Source organism: Furipterus horrens, unplaced genomic scaffold (genome assembly GCF_987537825.1).
Source record: "Furipterus horrens unplaced genomic scaffold, mFurHor1.1.pri manual_scaffold_2, whole genome shotgun sequence".
NCBI lineage: Eukaryota > Metazoa > Chordata > Mammalia > Chiroptera > Furipteridae > Furipterus > Furipterus horrens.
In genome coordinates this window covers 90,741,835-90,758,346 of record NW_028327172.1, presented here as the reverse complement: position 1 = coordinate 90,758,346, position 16,512 = coordinate 90,741,835, and the positions used below count along the sequence as shown (strand labels likewise).

Below are 16,512 nucleotides of genomic sequence, written 5' to 3'. Positions count from 1 at the left end.
TGCAGGCTGCACTGCCTCTGGTGGTAAGACAGTGAAAAGGTTAGGAATGTCTTCTTTGTTTTTTTCAACTACATAATGGGTTGTTTTATTTTTCTTTTTATATTCTTTTGCATTTCTTAAAGTTTTGACATTAGCTATGTGTTTCTTCATATAATTAAAAAATGCCTTATTTCTAGGTGAATGAAATACAACTGATCTGAAGTGTGGTATTTTTTTACCTTTCTGATCTCCTTTTTATAAAATAGTTAATTAATTAATTTGTTTTTTTTTCTATTACAATTGTCCCATTTTTCCCCTTATGCTCTCCCCTGCTTCACCCACCTCCCCCCTCTCCCACAGTCCATCCCCATTTAGTTGTCCATGCCCATGGATCATTCATATTAGTTCCTTGACTAGACACTTCACCTCCTACACACCCTCTTTCTCCTCCCCCCTCCTCTTTGGTCACTGTCAGTCTGTTCCCTGTTTACAAGTCTCTGATTCAATTTTGTCCATTTGTTTTGTCATTAGTTTCCTGTATTAGGTGAGATCATATGATATTTATCTTTCTTTCTTTTTTTTTTTCAAACGAATTGGTTTAATTCCAGGTGGTACAGAGTTCTGGATGGAAAAAAGACTGAAGAACACACGTCGACAGGATTCTGGGCTGGGCTTACTCTGAACTCACAGCTAAGGTTGAAATGGCAGAGTGAGAAGAACTAAAGAGATGAGCCACTGCATGACTATCATTATTATTATTTTTTACAAAAGTTTATTCTTAAATATACAACAGGCTCCAAAACAGTTCATTCTAGCTATAGGTGGCAAGAGATGTTATGATAGGGAATCCAGATGTTAAACCAGGAATGGAATTCAGGATCACCATTGCCTGAGGCACAAGGAACAGCTCACTTTTTTCCAGATTTCTTAATTCCACCTGTGGCCAGGGGGCCCTTCCCCATGGCCTTTGCTTTTAGCTCCTCAAGTTTCTTCTGCTCCTCTTTTTGCTTCTGCTTGAATGCCTTTTCTTCCTCGTCCATCTCCTTGGCCTGCTTCTTGGGTTGCTTCAGGGGCTTCTTCTTGCCACCTTCTCGGCCAGACATGGTGGCCGCCCCTTCCCCAGACCTGATATTTATCTTTCACTGACTGGCTTATTTCACTTAGCATAATACTCTCAAGTTCCATTCATACTGTAGCAAAAGGGGAAGTTCCTTCATTCTTTCTGCTGTGTAGTATTCCATTGTGTAAATGTACCACAATTTTTTGGATCTACTCATCTACAGATGGGCACTTAGGCTGTTTCCAACACTTAGCTATTGTAAACAGTGCTGCTATGAACATAGGGGTGCATAAGTTCTTTTGAATTAGGATTTTAGGATTTTTCGGGATAATCCTAGCAGTGGAATTGCTGGTTCAAAAGGCAGTTCCATTTTTAGTTTTTTGAGGTAATTCCATACTGTCTTCCATAGTGGCTGCATTTGTATACATTCCAACCAAGAGTGCACTAGGGTTCCCTTTTCTCCACATCCCTGTCAGCACTTGTTGTTTGTTGATTTTTTAATGATGACCATTCTAACGGGTGTCAGGTGGTATCTCATTGTGGCTTTACTTTGCATTTCTCTGATGGTTAGTAATATTGATCATTTTTTCATGGGTCCTCTGTATATCTTCTTCGGAAAAGTGTCTGTTCAGGTCCCTTGCCCATTTTTAAATAGGATTATCTCTCTTCTTGGTGTTCAGCCCTATAAGTTCTCTATAAATTTTGGAAATCAAACCCTTGTCTGAGGTATCATTGGCAAATATATTCTCCTATACAGTTGGTTCCCTTTTCATCTTGCTGATGTTTTCTTCCACTGAACAGAAACACTTTAGTTTGATGTAGTCCCATTTGTTTATTCTTCCCTTTATTTCCCTTCTTAGGAGATATAGCAGTGAAAATGTTGCTACGAGTTATACCTGGAATTTTACTGCTTATGATTTCCTCTAGGACTTTTATTACAATTGCCTCGTAATATAGTTTTGTATCTTGTACTGGGGTTCCTGCTACTATTTCCTTCTTTCTTAAGATTGCTGTGGTTATATGGGTTGTTTTTGGTTCCATATAAATTTTTTGATTAAAAATTTATATGGAACCAAAAAAGACTCTGAATAGCAAAAGCAATCTTGAGACAGAAGAACACAGCAGGAGGAATCACAACACCAGACATCAAACAATACTACAGAGCCACTGTGATCAAAAGAGTCTGGCACTGGCATAAGAACAGACATATAAATCAATGGAACAGAACAGAGAGCCCAGAAATAAAACCAGAACTGTACAGTCAACTAATTTTGATAAAAGAGGAAGGAACAAAAAATGGAGTGAGAAGAATCTCTTCAGCAAATGATGCTGGGAGAACTGAACAGGGATGTGTGAAAAAATGAAACTACCAACTTACACCACACACGAGAATAAACTCAAGATGGATCAAAGACTTAAATGTAAGCCATGAAACCATAAAAGTCCTAGAGGAAAACGTGGGCAGGAAAATTTCAGATATCCCACGTAACAATATTTTCACGGATACATCTCCTAAGGCAAGAGAAATAAAGAAAAAAATAAACAAATGGGACTACATCAAACTAAAGAGTTTGTGCTAAGCAGAAGAAAACATCAGCAAGATGAAAAGGAAACCAACCATATGGGAAAACATATTTGCCAATGATATCTCAGAAAAGGGAGTGATCTCCAAAAAATATAAAGAGCTTATACAACTCAACATCAAGAAAACAGGCAACCTAATTAAAAAATGGGCAAAGGAATGAACAAACACTTCTCCGAAGAGGACATACAGAAGTTCTATAGACACATGAAAAAATGCTCAACATCACTAGCCATCAGAGAGATGCAAATAAAAACCACAATGAGATACCACTTTACACCAGTCAGAATGGCCATCATCAGCAAATCAACAAACAACAAGTGCTGGCGAGGATGTGGGGAAACGGGAAGCCTACTGCACTTGTTGGTGGGAATGCAGACTGGTGCAGCCACTATGGAAAACAGTATGGAATTTCCTCAAAAAACTAAAAATGGAACTGCCTTTTGAACCAGCGGTTCCACTGCTAGGATTATACCCGAAGAATCTTGAAACCCCAACTCAAAAGAACTTATGCACCCCTATGTTCATAGCAGCCCTGTTTACAATAGCTAAGTGTTGGAAACAGCCTAAGTGCCCATCTGTAGGTGAGTGGATCAAAAAACTGAGGTACATTTACACAATGGAATACTATGCAGCAGAGAGAAAGAAGAAACTCCTGCCATTTGCGATAGCATGGATGGAACTAGAGACAATTATGCTTAGTGAAATAATCCACACAAAGAAAGAAAAATACCATATGATATCACCTAATACAGGAAACTAAAGAACAATATAAATGAACGAACTAAATAGGACAAGAAGCAGAATAACAGTCAATAGGGGGGAGGAGGGAGGGAAAGAAGGGGGATAAGTGAAGGAAGGGTTTAGTCGAGGAACGTATATGAATGACTTATGGACATGGACAACTGGGAGGGATATGATTGTGGGAGAAGGGGTGGGTTGGGGGGGAGCAATGGGGGGAAAATGGGACAACTGCTGTTGAAAAACCAAAAAATAAAATTAAAAAATAAAATAAAATAAAATTTTTTGATTAGGACTTTCTTTTTTTTTAACATGCTTTATTGATTATGCTGTTACAGTTGTCCCAATTTCGTTTCCCTTTGTTCCCCTCCACCCAGTGACCCCCCCTCAAATTGTCCCCACCCTTAGTCCATGTCCATTGGTTGTGCATATAGTTCTTCTCAACATCTTTCTATCTACTCCACTCCCTCCTACTATGCTTCTTAATTCCTGTACCATCTCCCTCCCTTTCCCCTCCCCCCTTGTTGCTGACCTCCCCCCATAATGTTCCCCATACCTATAGTTCTTTTCCCACTCTCGTTGCCTACTTAGTTTGCCTTTGTTTTGATTCCCCAGCTTCTGTTGTTGGTTGCTGTGATACAGTTTTCATTTTAATGTTCATAGTTTTGATCCTCTTTCCCTTAAACAAATCCCTTTAACATTTCATATAACAGTGGATCTGATGAACAACTTCAGTTTTACTTTGTCCTGGAAGCACTTTCTCTGCCCTTCTATTCTGAATGACAGCTTCACTGGATAGAGTAATCGTGGTTGTAGGTTTTTGATTTTCATTCCTTTGAATATTTCTTGCCAGTACCTTCTTGCCTGCAGAGTTTCTTTTGAGAAATCAGCTGATAGTCTTATTGGGATCCCTTTTTACATAATTCTCTTCTTCTCTCTTGCTGCTTTTAAGATTCCCTCTTTATCCTTAATTTCTGATATTTTGATTATAACATATCTTGGTGTGGTTCTCCCTGGGTCCAGTTTTTTTGGAACTCTGTGCTTCTTGGACCTGTAATTCTATTTCCTTCCCCAAGTTAGGGAAGTTCTGCTTCATTATTTTTTTACATACTTTTTCAATTTCTAGTTCTTCTTCTTCATCTTCTAGCAACCCTATGATTCTGATGTTGGCTTACCTATAGCTGTCCTGAGGTAGATGTGCCTCACACACCCTAGGCTTGGTTGGAAGCTGCTCTGTCCAGCAGAGTCTTTGTGACCACGGTGTAACAAACTTTTACCCAGGACACTTTATTATGTCCGATGAACAAACTTTTACCCAGAACATTTCACTGCATCGGGGGAAGGAAGGTGACTGCTCCCTCTAGTGGAGAACAGCAATTAGACCTTCTTCCTTCATGCCTTTTATTGAGGAGGATACACATGAGAGATACAAGGTCAAGATTCATGAATCATCAATAGCTTGGAAGCATTAGAATTACAGTTGACAGTAACAGATTACATGTACTAGTACAGAGGGTACAGTGATCAGTCTGTGTTAGGGTCTATCAAACATCTTGATGCCACCCTGGCACTAGGTGAAAGGTTTTATACATTTCTTGCTAGAGATTGTCTATGTTATATTATAGATAAAGAAAGCAGAGCAAGTTCTAAAGCATAATAAGCATTCTTTAAATCTAATTCCCACAGAAACCCTGTGAGTGGCTTTTGGTTATATTTCACATGCAGCCTTATGTTGAGACTTAAAAACAAGCACAGCTGGAACGCCAGCAGCAGTCATGCCCAGGCTGGGGCTACAATTCCCTAAAACACAAGGAGCGGTTTCCTACACTGTCCCGTAGGTTTCTGTGCCTTTCCTCATTTACCTCACTTTTCGTTTCCTCTTTCTGCACAGGTTGACTGTTCCTTCTTTGTGTTCCAATTTGTTCATTTGATCCCTGGTTTTCTTTCCCTCACCACTACTTTCATATGTGTTTTTGTTCATTTCAGCAGGACTAGCCTTCATTCCTTCCTCGTCTGTTTATGATCTGATGTTAGGTCTGTAAACATTTTTATAATGAAAGCTCTGAACTGTGCCTCAGAAAGATTTTCTATCTGCTGCTTCATTAGATTAGATATTTGCGGTCTGGTCAGCTGCATCACTGTGATCTCTATCATGATCTGTGCCATCCTGACTGTTTTGTGTTTACTTTCGCTTCCTGGGAGGGGCTCATCAGTGATATTGGCCTGTAGTTATCTTTCTTTGTTGTGTCTTGACCTGGTTTTGGTATTAGGGTAATACTGTTTTCATAGAAAGAGTTCGGGAGTTTCCCTCTTCTTGGATTTCTTGGAATTGTTTCAGAAGGGTAGGCATTAGTTATTTCCTAAATATTTTGTAAAATTCACCTGTGAAGCCATCCAGTCCAGGGCTTTTGTGTGCCGGGAGTTTTTTGATTACTCTTTCAATTTCACTCTCTGTTATTGGTCTGTTCAGACTTTCTGCTTCTTCTTGATTCAGTTTTAAAAGATTATATGTTTTTAAAAATTTGTCCATTTCATCTAGGTTGTCAAGTTTCTTGCCATATAGTTGTTTGTAGTAATTTCTTAAAATTATTTGCATTTCTGTGATATCAGTTGTGATTAATTGATGAACGCAGAAAAATTGTGGTCCTCGGAGAGGCAAGCAACAGTTATCAAGTACAGTTCACATTCTAATGAACAAGTACATTTTTTTAAATGATTTCAACAGATAAAGTCGTCCCCTTGCAGTCCCGTTGTCCTTATGCTTCATTGTGCCCTTTAGTCAACATTCGAATTCATAGGAGATATAAGAAGACAGACACTGGGTTTAGGTACGCTAGTGCCTTTTGGTTATTCTAGTACACATGCACCCAATAAAGGAAACATAAATGGTATCTCAGTTCATTTTTGTCCTTTTTTTTTTCTCCTGTCATTCCTTGTCATATTCAGAAAAATCTATGTACTCAAGGAGGCCAAGCATGTAAAGTCTCCATTAGTACAGAAACATCTTGTGAAACAGTACAAAACATGAACATTTCCTCCAATTATAACAGGAGTTAGCAGTTTCTCCTTTCTGTCATGATGTGGATAGGGTTCGTTGTGAGTGAGAGTTACGTTGTCTTTGGGAGAGAAGGCAGAAGCACAGATAGGGCTTTCAGGATAAATCATGTTTTCTGTAAAGTGTAAGATGTATTCTACTGGAGATGCAGATGAAGCTTTTAGAAATGGGGATATTTGATGTTATCCCACTGTTTATGTATTTCTTCCATGCCATTTCTCTTGCCATTTCTTGCGAAACTCAGAAAAACTGTGTTCCTCAAAGAGGCGAGCAGGAGCTCTCAAGTACAGTTCAGAAAGGGAAACTTAATATCTCTTGAACACTTGCATTGTATAAAATGATTTCAAAAGACAGAACTTTCCGCTTGCTGTCTCATGGTTCTTATGCTTCATTTTGTGCTTTGGTCAACATTCAAATTCATAGACTATATAAAAAGACAGACATTGGTGTCAGGTATGCTAATGCTTTTCGGTTTTCCTATGAAAAGTGCACACCAAATAAAATATACGTCATCTCTCAGTACATTTTTCCTCTATTTTGTTTCTTTGTAATTCGTTTTCATATTCAGAAAGTGTTATGTACTCCAGGAGGCCAAGCATGTGAGGTCTTTATTAGTAAAGAAACATCCTTTTTTTAGTAAACAACATGGACATTTCTTACTATTGTAACAACAGTTAGAGGATTCTCCTCTCTGTTGTGATGTTGGTAAGGTTCATTGTGTGTGATAGTTACCAGTGGCATTGCAATAGAAGATAGAAGCACAGATAGAGGCCTCAGGAAAAAATCATGTCTATGTGAAGTTTAACCCCTATTTAACTGGAAATGCAGATGAAGCTTTTTGAACTGGGGATAATGGATGTTATCCCATTGTTCTTGTAGATCTTCCGTGCCATTCCTCTTGCAATTACTTGATGAATGTAGAAAAATTGTGGTCCTTGGAGAGGCAAGCAACAGTTATCAAGTACAGTTAAGAAAGGTAAAGTTCACATTCTAATGAACAAGTACATTTTTAAAAGTGATTTTGACTGATAGAGTTGTCCCCTTGCTGTCCCGTGGTCCTTATGCTTCATTGTGCGCTTTAGTCAACCTTCGAATTCATAGGAGATATAAGAAGACAGACATTGGTTTCAGGTATGCTAATGCTTTTCGGTTTTCCTATGAAAAGTGCACACCAAATAAAATATACATTATCTCTCAGTACATTTTTCCTCTATTTTGTTTCTTTGTAATTCCTTTTCCTATTCAGAAAGTGTTATGTGCTCCAGGAGCCCAAGCATGTGAGGTCTTTATTAGTAAAGAAACATCTTTTTTTCAGTAAACAACATGGACATTTCTTCCTATTGTAACAACAGTTAGAGGATTCTCCTCTCTGTTGTGATGTTGGTAAGGTTCATTGTGTGTGATAGTTAGCAGTGGCATTGCGATAGAAGATAGAAGCACAAATAGCGGCTTCAGGAAAAAATCATTTTTATGTGAAGTTTAATTCATATTTAACTGGAAGTGCAGATGAAGCTTCTTGAACTGGGGATATTGGATGTCATCCCATTGTTCTTGTATGTCTTTCATGCCACTTCTCTTGCAATTACTTGATGAATGCAGAAAAATTGTGGTCCTCGGAGAGGCAAGCAACAGTTATCAAGTACAGTTAAGAAAGGTAAAGTTCACATTCCAATGAACAAGTACATTTTTAAAAATGATTTTGACAGATATAGTTGTCCCCTTGCTGTCCCGTCGTCCTTATGGTTCACTGTGCCCTTTAGTCAACATTCAAATTCATAGGAGATATAAGAAGACAATCATTGGTTGTAGGTATGCTAGTGCCTTTCGGTTATTCTAGTAGAAATGCACCCAAGAAAGGAAACATAAATGGTATCTCAGTTCATCTTTGTCCTCTTTTTTTTTTTCCTCATGTCATTCCTTGTCATATTCAGAAAAATCTATGGACTCAAGGAGGCCAAGCATGTAAAGTCTCCATTAGTACAGAAACATTTTGTGAAACAGTACAAAACATGAACATTTCCTCCAATTATAACAAGAGTTAGTGGTCTCTCTGTCATGATGTGGATACGGTTCATTGTGAGTGAGCATTACGTTGTCTTTGTGAGAGAAGGCAGAAGCACAGATAGGGCTTTCAGGATAAATCATGTTTTCTGTGAAGTGTAAGATGTATTCTACTGGAGATGCAGATGAAGGTTCTAGAAATGAGCATATTTGTTGTTATTCTATTATTTCCATATGTCGTCCATATCGTCTCTCTTGCAATTACTTGATAAACTCAGAAAGATTCTTTCCTCGAAGAGCAAGCATCAGCTCTCCGGTACATTTATAAAAGGTAAATGGAACATTCTCATCAACATGTACATATTATCAAGTTATTTCAACAGATAGAATTGTTCCCTTGCTGTCCTGTTGTTCTTATGCTTCATTGTGTGCTTTAGTCAACATTCAAATTCATAGGATATATAAAAAGACAGACATTGGTTTCAGGTACGCTAGGGCGTTTATGTTACTTTATTAGAAATGCACACAAGAAAGGAAATATATTTCATATAATAGGTCATTTTTGTTTTCTATTTTGTTTCTTTTGTAATTACATGTCATATTAAGAAAGAACAATGTATTCAAGGATGCCAAGCATGTAAAGTCCATATTAGTAAAGACATAACCTGATTAACAGTATCAAATATGAACATTTCTTCTAATTATAACAACAATTCATGGTTTCTCCTCTCTGTCATGATGCAGATAGGGTTCATTGTGAGTGATAGTTACCAGTGTCTTTTCGAGAGAAGGAAGAAGCACAGATAGCGCTTTCAGAAAAAAATATGTTTTTTGTGAAGTTTAACACATATTCTACTGGAAATGCAGATGAAGCTTTCAGAAATGGGCATATTTGATGTTATCCCACTGTTCTTGTATTTGTTCCATGTTGTTTCTCTTGCAATTACTTTATAAAGTGAGAAAAATTGTTGTACTCAAAAAGGCAAGCAACAGTTCTTAAGTACATTTAAGAAAGATAAAGTTCACATTCGAATGAACAAGTATATTTTATAAAATGATTTCAACAGATAGAATTGTCCCCTTGCTATCATATTATTCTTATGCTTCATTGTGGGCTTTAGTCAACATTTGAATTCATACAATATATAAAAAGACAAACACGTATTTCAGGTACACAAGGAATTTTCTGTCGTTCTATTAGAAATGCACACAAAAAGAGAAATGTATTTCATCTCACAGGTCATTTTTGTCCTGTATTTTGTTTCTTTTGTAATTACTTGTCATATTAAGAAAGAACAATATATTCAAGTTGGCCAAGTCTGTAAAGTCTATATTAGTAAAGAAAAAACCTGTTTAATAGTACAAAATATGATCATTTTTCTAATTATATCTACATTAGATGGGGGGAGAAGATGGCAGAGGAGTGAGGGGAGGATTCTCTTTCTGGCTCCCGAGACTCATTTGTAGTTTGGACTAATTGCAGACAGAACATCTCAGTGAGCAGTTGGTCACTGGCAGGAGTTGAGCCTTGGCACTGCTGGATTAGAGTAAACCATCTGGGAATGACCTGTTTGGTGAGGATAGTGGAGGAAAAGTAGATGAGATGAAATTTCTGACTGGGGTGGTTACCCGAGCTGCGGCTGGAAGTATATAAAGGCTTTTTAGTGACCACGAGCTTCCCCAGAGTAGAATTGGGAGGAGAGCGGACCTCTGCCCGCTTGCAGAGACAGTACTGGAGCAGGTGATGTTGGCGCTGAAGGACAAGAAACAGCGTACTGTTGTGCATGTGAGAACATGATTTTTTAAAATATTTTTCTCTTGTGAACTACGGAGAGGGAAGGAAAGTTTTGGGGTGATAGGACATTCTTTAGGAGTGCAGGCGCAGAAGTGCACTCGCCCACTCTCCAACCCTCCCCTTGTGTTGCATGGGCACACACAGGAAAGTGCCCTCATTCACTGGCCCAGGTGTGTGGGGCCCCGCGTCCAGGTGTCCCTCGGACAAACCCCAACAGACATAAGATCAGTGCCCCAATGGGCACAAGGAGGGCCCACTGGCCATGCAGAAGACTGTGTGCAGACACCCCTGGCCAACTTCAGTGGGCACCAGGCCAGAGTACAGACCACTTGCTTGAGCTCTGCTTGTGCCCGTCCAGGCGAGTGCGGGAATGACGGGCGGCTGTGGCATGGAACAGCAGACAGCGGTGACTTATAGATGCTCCCTTCCACTGTACACAAGTATCAGGGGCCCTGCCCCAACAGGCCAGAGACCAACTCCTGAAGTGGCAGGCCTGAGGCTAGCATTCAGGCACATTGCTCTCTCACAGGCATGCGCGCAAAAGCACTCCAGCCAGCTCCAACAGGCACCAAAGGATGCGCAGAATTCCACTAGTGCACACCATTGCTGCAATGAATAGGAACCTCTGGTGCACCTCAGCCCAGCTGTGGATCAAGAAAAAGAAGACTACACACAAAGGTTTAACGAAGTAAAAAATTTCCAATTATATATTTATTAATTTTTATTTCTATTTTAGTTCTATTATTTGTATTTTATTTTAATTTTTTTAATTTCTTATTTTTAACATTAAATTTAATTTTAATTTTTACTTAAAAATTTTTTTCCTTAAAAAACGATATCTTTAATTTGTTTCATACCATCTCTCCTTCTCATCCTTCCTCTTTAACTTTTATTTATTTGTTTGTCTAGTTTAGCCTCCGTTTCACACTAAATAAATAGAATATAACTACTATATCAATCTAATATTATACAATCCCACTTCCTTACTATATTCTGCATTCTTCCCACCTTTCTTTTATTATTATTAACATACAATGTAAATATTACCTACTGTCTTAATTAGTCTCAACACTACTTGCTACTATTATTAATCTATCACCGCCTCTCTCAAAAATCATATTTTTCCTCCTTAAAAACAAATTTTATCCATTCTTCTTGTAGTATAAAAGCTCTAATCTCTCTACATTTATATTAATACTGGCTCATTGGCTGATGATAGTGGGATAGAGGGTGGGGCATATTTTTGAGGGTGTGGGTTTCCTGCCTGGGCTGTGTGTTCATGTTTTTAACAGCATCTCCACAAAAGAACTCAAGACAAAGTGGATAGTGTGACTCTCAATCAACTACTCAGAGGGAAGATCCTAACAAAGAGCATCCTAAATATAACCAGACAGCATAAATAAAGGACCTAAAGGGTACCCCAAGAACATCAGGCTAAGTAGATCAAAAAGACTGCACCACTGAAACACCCATATCTCCTATAAAGAATCTCATACCACAAAGGTGGAAAGTCAAAGCAGACAAATCCAAAAAACAAAAACAAACAAGAAGAATCCAACATGGTAAGATGCAGAAACAACCTCTCAATGAAAAGAAAAAAGGAATCCGCAGAAAGAGAGTTAGATGCAATAGACATAACCCAAATGTTACACATGGAATTCAAAACATTGGTGATGAAGAAGCTCAATATACTCAACAACCTCAAAAATAACTATCACAACTTCCAAGAAAGTTACCAACAGCTCGAAGAAAATTACAGGGAACTTGCAGAGAACTACACCAGCATAAAAAAGAACATAGAAACTATTAAGAACCAGGAAGAAATGAAAAATACAATCTCTGAGTTGAAAAACACAGTAGAATCAATCAAAAGCACACTAAAAGAAGCAGAGGATCAGATCAGTAAGTTAGAGGACAGTGTAGAAATAAATTCCCAGACAATGCAACAAAATGAAAAAATATTGAAAAAAATATGAACACGATGTAAGGGAATTACAGGATAGGTTGAGAAGGAACAATATCAGATCATTGGAATAAGAGAGGGAGAAGAGGAGCATGGAATAAAAAAGCTGATAGGACAAGTATTGACAGAATATTTTCCCAACCTGATGAGGCAGAAAGGTATGCAAGTTCAAGAAGAACAGAGAATTCCAATGAAGAGAAACCCCCAAAAACCCACCTCAAAACACATCATAATAAAATGGCAACATTTAAAGACGAGAGAATCCTAAAAGCTGCAAGACAAAAACAGCAAATAACATACAAGGAAGCACCGATAAGGCTATGGACAGATTTCTCAACAGAAACACTATAAGCCAGAAGGGAATGGTAAAAAATATTTCAAGCAATGAAAATCAAAAACCTACAACCAAGAATACTCTACTCAGCAAGGCTCTCATTCAAACGGGAAGGTGAAATAAGGAGTTTCCCAGACAAAGGAAGACATCTCCACCAAACCAGCATTGCAAGAGATGCTAAAGGAAATGTTCTAAGAAAAAAAGAAGAAAAAAACAGAAGAGAAACACAGGTACGAAGGGAAATAAATAAATACATGTCAATAATAACCTTAAATGTAAATGGATTAAATGCTCCCATTAAAAGACATAGGGTAACGGAATGGATAAGAAAACAGGACCCACATATTTGCTGTCTACAAGAAACACACCTCAAAACAAAAGATTTACATAGACTGAAAGTAAAGGGATATAAAAAAGTATTCTAAGCAAACAGACATGAAAAAAAGCCGGGGTAGCACTCCTCATATGAGACAAAACAAATTTCAAAGCAAAAAAAATAAAAAGAGACAAAGAAGGACATTTCATAATACTTAAGGGAACAACCCATCAAGAAGATATAACACTGATAAACATATATGTACCCAACATAGGAGCACCTAAATACATAAAGAAAATACAGCAAGACCACAAGAAGGATATTAACAGCAACACACTCATAGTAGGGGACTTTAACACTCCATTATCAACAATAGACAGATCATCCAAGCAAAGGAACACCAAGGATATACAGGCATTGAACAACGCACTAAACCACATGGACTTAACTGATATATATAGAACTTTTCACCAGAAAGAAGCAAAATATACTTTCTTTTTGAAAGCACGTGGGATATTTTCAAAGATAGAGCACGTGATAGGACACAAAACAAGCCTCAACAAATTCAAGAAAATCGAAATCATATCAAGCATCTTTTCTGACCACAATGCCTTGAAACTGAAAACCAACCTCAGAGAAAAAAATCAGACACCCAAACTCATGGAGAATGAATAGCATGCTATTAAATAATAAATGGGTTAACAATGACATCAAAGAAGAGATCAAGAAATTCCTGGAAACTAATAATAATGAACACACAACAGCCCAAAACCTATGGGACACAGCAAAAGCAGTCCTAAGAGGGAAGTTCATAGCAATAAAGGAATATCTGAAAAGGATAGAAGAATCTCAAATAAAAAATCTAACCCCAAAGCTGCAAGAACTAAAACAACAACAACAAACAAAGCTTAGGGCAAAAAGAAGGAAGGAAATCATCAAGATCAGAGTAGAATTAAATGATGTAGAGGTCAAACAAACAATTCAAAAGATCAATGAAACTAGGAGCTGGTTCTTTGAAAAAATAAACAAAATTGACAAGCCTCTAGCCAGGCTCATCAAGAAAAAAAGAGAGAGTGGACTTCCAGCCAAGATGGAGACTTAGACTGATACTCTTGGTCTCCAATACAACTACCTCAAAAGAAAAGATAACTAGAAATTTCAGAAAATAAAACTACACGGAAGTCCAACGTACAAAGTTAAAAACCAGCAGCGCTTGTTGGGCAGGTAAAAAGAGCAAAAGTGGGAGGTGCTGCCTGCGGTAGCACCAGGGACAGCAGCAGGGAGAGCAATGCTAGCTGCAGTCAAGCCACAGCAGCTCCCGACCCCAACACTGGGAAAAGAAGCCACCGCATTGCCTCTGATGAAGAGGCCCAGACAGCGGGAGGACGGATCAGGGCCTCCCAGCAGAGAATAATGGCAGGAATTCTTCTTGAACCTCTGCCCCCACACAAAGCACCACAGCGCCGCAAAATAGGTTGCAGATCACCACCAGTCGCTGGGTAGTGATGACAAAGGGCCACAGCGCGGCGAAAAAGGTTGCAGATCGCCGCTGGTCGCTAAGTTGTGACGAGTACACAGGCACCGCCCCCTATAGCCGGCCCAAGAAAACAAAACGCATCTGTAAAAATGAGGCAGACAACTATAGAAATCCCGGTGGCGCAGCTCACAAGGCAACAGATGAAGAATCTGACATATGAACAAATAAGAAATCGGTCAGAGACTCAGTTCAGAGCCATTATTATAAGGTGGCTTACAGAATTAACAAAAGATTTGAAAAAGATGAGAAAGGATTGAAAACCACACATACTGAAAAGAACAAAAACACATATGAGACAAATGGTGAGGAAATAAAATCCAGAGTTCAAATCAACAAACCAGAACATAGAGAAGGAACAAAGAGTCAACCAGTGCAGAGAGGGGAAACAGAAAGCAAGGAAAGTGTGAAGAGGATCAGAAACCTCTGGGACACCTATAGGAGATCAAACATAAGAATTATAGGATTGCCAGAAGGTAAAGAAGAAGAACTAGGACTTGAAAAATTAAGTGAAAATACAATAAAGCAGAATTTCCCAAACTTGGGGAAGGAAATAGACTTACAGGTCCAAAAAGCACAGAGAGTTCCAGAAAACTGGACTGAGGGAGAACCACTCCAAGGCTCATTATAATCAAATTGTCAAAAGTTAAAGATAAAGAGAGAATCTTAAAAGCGGCAAGAGAGAAGAAGAGAATTATGTACAAAGGGGTCCCAATTAGACTATCAGCTGACTTCTCAAGGGAGACCCTGCAGGCAAGAAGGGACTGGCAAGAAATATTCAAAGTAATGGAAATCCAAAACCTACAACCACAAATACTCTATCCAGTGAAATTGTCATTCAGAATAGAAGGGCAGAGAAAGTGCTTCCATGACAAAATAAAACTGAAAAGGTTCATTAGATCCAAACCACTACTATATGAGATGCTAAAGAGACTGGTTTAGAAAAAGGAGGATTAAAACTATGAACACTAAAATGAAAAGTGCAACACAAGAACCAAAACAAAAGCTAGGGAATTGAAACAAAGACAAACTAAATAGGCAATGAGAGTGGAAAAAGAACTTCAGGTATGGGGAATATCTTGGGGGGAGGTCAGAAGGGAGGGTGAAGGGGTAAGGGAGGAAGGTGGTACAGGAATTAAGAAGCATAGTAGGAGGAAATGGAGTAGACTGGAAGAGGTTGAGTAGAACTATATGCACAACCAATGGACATGGACTAAAAGGGGAGGGAGGGGGGCCACCGGGTGAAGGGGAGTGGAGGGAAAAGAAATTGCAACAACTGCAACAGTATAATCAAAAAACATATTAAAAAAGAAAAAGAGAAAAAGAGAGAAGACTCAAATAAACAAAAAAAGAAATTAATGAGGAGAAATCATGACTGATACCACAGAAATACAAAGGATTGTAAGAAATCACTACAAACAACTATATGGCAAGAAATTTCACAAACTATAAGAAATGGACAAATTTTTAGAAACATCTAACCTTCCAAAAGTGAATCAAGAAGAAGTAGAAAGTCTCAACAGACCAATAACAAAGAGTGAAATTGAAACAGTAATCAAAAATCTCCCTGCACACAAAAGCCCTGGACCGGATGGCTTCACATGCACATTTTACAAGACATTTAGGGAAGAACTAACACCTACCCTCCTCAAACTATTCCAAAAAATCCAAGAAGAGGGGAAAATCCCAAACTCTTTCTATGAAGCCAGTATTACCCTAATTCTAAAACCAGGTCAGACACAACAACGAAAGAAAACTGCAGGCCAATATCACTGAAGAACATAAATGCTGAAATCCTCAACAAAATATTGGCAAACAAGATCCAGCAATACATCAAAAAGATCAGACGCAACGATCAAGTGGGATTAATCCCAGAGATGCAAGGATGATTTAATATTTGCAAATCAATAAATATAATACACCACGTAAACAAAATAAAAAACAAAAATCACATGATCATATCAATAGATGCAGAAAAGCATTTAATAAAGTACAACACCCATTTATGATGAAAACACTCAGCAAAATGGGAATAGAGGGAGCATACCTTAACATAATTAAGGCTATATGTGAAAAACATGAAGCAAACATCATACTTAATGTACAAAAACTGAAAGCATTACCCCTGAAATCAGGAAAAGACAAGACTGTC

At 38.2% G+C, this 16,512-nt stretch overlaps 1 pseudogene; it reads right to left on the bottom strand.

The window, feature by feature from the left end:
* Positions 1-630: 630 nt before the first annotated feature.
* Positions 631-1,099, bottom strand: LOC150019081 (translation machinery-associated protein 7 pseudogene; annotated as a pseudogene).
* Between the last annotated feature and the right edge of the window lie 15,413 nt (positions 1,100-16,512).